Genomic DNA, 2670 nt, shown 5'->3' on the forward strand with positions numbered 1-2670 from the left:
CCCGGTTCTTTTTTTTATCCAGCCTGGTTCTTTTTACACTTCCAGCTGGAGCTCGGGAGCGGATTTTTGCACAAGATCACGCCGTGTTAGGCTTCCAGGACCTCGGCTAAGCAATTTTAACGGGTCGCCCGGTTCTTTTTTGATCCAGCCCGGTTCTTTTTCCACTTCCAGCTGGAGCTCAGCAGCGGCTTTTTGCACAAGATCACGCCGGGTTAGGCTTCCAGGACCTCGGCTAAGCACTTCTAACGGGTCGCCCGGTTCTTTTTTTGAACCAGCCCGGTTCTTTTTACACTTCCAGCTGGAGCTCAGCAGCGGCTTTTTGCACAAGATCACGCCGGGTTAGGGTTCCAGGACCTCGGCTAAGCAATTTTAAAGGGCCGCCCGGTTCTTTTTTTGATCCAGCCCGGTTCTTTTTACACTTCCAGCTGGAGCTCAGCAGCGGCTTTTTGCACAAGATCACGCCGGGTTAGGCTTCCAGGACCTCGGCTAAGCACTTCTAACGGGCCCTGGTCCACCCCTGCCAGTGCATTTCAAAACTTGGCATTAATTTCGACCTAAGAGACGAAGTCTGATTTTTTTCTACCACTTGGGCGGCCTTTTTGCACCCAGAACACCCGCACCGGCACCATAAATTCGAAGGGTGCCGAGTGCGTCGGCGCAGATTCTGCGACGGAGTGACACTTCCCTCTTGTGGACATTCGGCGGTAGGTGAAATGCGCACTCGGTCTTCTCTTTTCTTTTCCTTCCAGTGAAACTTTGGCAACATTCTGCGAGCTGCTGGCTTCCAGAACCTCGGCCAAGCAGGTGGAGGATTTTTTTCCACTTCCAGCTGGAGGTGAGGAGGGACTTTTTGGGCAAGATCACGCCGACTTAGCAAGCAAGGTGGAAGTGCCAGCATGCTCCGTGGCTGGAAGTGTGGATGTGCCAGCACCCTCCCTGCCTATGGAAGTGTGGAGCTCCAGCACCCTCCCTGCCTATGGAAGTGTGGAGCTCCAGCACCCTCCCTGCCTATGGAAGTGTGGAGCTCCAGCACCCTCCCTGCCTATGGAAGTGTGGAGCTCCAGCACCCTCCCTGCCTATGGAAGTGTGGAGCTCCAGCACCCTCCCTGCCTATGGAAGTGTGGAGCTCCAGCACCCTCCCTGCCTATGGAAGTGTGGAGCTCCAGCACCCTCCCTGCCTATGGAAGAGCCACCTCCGCGGGCATGCTGCTCAACCACGCCGGCCCAGAGTTCCAGCCGCTCGGCTACACTCTCTCACAAGCCCCGCCTGGAGCTCCCCAGCCCGCCCCTGGTACCTCAACTACCGAGGCCAGCCGCTCGACCAGGCCGGCCCAGAGTTCCAGCCGCTCGGCTTCACTCTCTCACAAGCCCCGCCTGGAGCTCCCCAGCCCGCCCCTGGTACCTCAACTACCGAGGCCAGCCGCTCGACCAGGCCGGCCGAGAGTTCCAGCCGCTCGGCTTCACTCTCTCACAAGACCCGCCTGGAGCTCCCCGCCCCACCCCTGGTACCTCAACTACCGAGGCCAGCCGCTCGACCACGCCGGCGCAGAGTTCCAGCCGCTCGGATAAGCTCTGTCACTCACCCGCCGCGCAGCCACCGGTAACGGGGAAATGTCGCCGCCTGGCGGACACGCCCTTGTAAATGAATGGGCTTTCGCACTTAGTGCAATTTTCGCCAACTCTCTGACTGGAGCTATGGAAGTATGGAGCTATGGAGCCACCAGCCACCCAGGCTGGAGCTATGGAGCCATGGAGCTCTGGTGCTATGGAGCTATGGAGCTCTGGTGCTATGGAGCTATGGAGCTCTGGAGCTATGGAGCCCTGGAGCTCTGGAGGTATGGAGCTATGGTGCTATGGAGCTCTGAAGCCATGGAGCTCTGGTGCTATGGAGCTCTGGAGCTCTGGAGGTATGGAGCTCTGGAGGTATGGAGCTATGGAGCCCTGGAGCCCTGGAGCTATGGAGCCCTGGAGCTATGGAGCCCTGGAGCCCTGGAGCTATGGAGCCCTGGAGCTATGGAGCTATGGAGCCCTGGAGCTATGGAGCTATGGAGCTCTGGTGCTATGGAGCTATGGAGCTCTGGTGCTATGGAGCTATGGAGCTCTGGTGCTATGGAGCTATGGAGCTCTGGTGCTATGGAGCTATGGAGCTCTGGTGCTATGGAGCTATGGAGCTCTGGTGCTATGGAGCTATGGAGCTCTGGTGCTATGGAGCTATGGAGCTCTGGTGCTATGGAGCTATGGAGCTCTGGTGCTATGGAGCTATGGAGCTCTGGTGCTATGGAGCTATGGAGCTCTGGTGCTATGGAGCTATGGAGCTCTGGTGCTATGGAGCTATGGAGCTCTGGTGCTATGGAGCTATGGAGCTCTGGTGCTATGGAGCTATGGAGCTCTGGTGCTATGGAGCTATGGAGCTCTGGTGCTATGGAGCTATGGAGCTCTGGTGCTATGGAGCTATGGAGCTCTGGTGCTATGGAGCTATGGAGCTATGGAGCTCTGGTGCTATGGAGCTATGGAGCTCTGGTGCTATGGAGCTATGGAGCTCTGGTGCTATGGAGCTATGGAGCTCTGGTGCTATGGAGCTCTGGTGCTATGGAGCTATGGAGCTCTGGTGCTATGGAGCTCTGGAGCTCTGGAGGTATGGAGCTATGGAGCTATGGAGCCACCAGCCAG

This window comes from Syngnathus leptorhynchus, unplaced genomic scaffold (assembly GCF_054491065.1).
Source record: "Syngnathus leptorhynchus isolate UIUO unplaced genomic scaffold, UIUO_Slep HiC_scaffold_60, whole genome shotgun sequence".
In the NCBI taxonomy this organism is placed as follows: Eukaryota; Metazoa; Chordata; class Actinopteri; order Syngnathiformes; family Syngnathidae; genus Syngnathus; species Syngnathus leptorhynchus.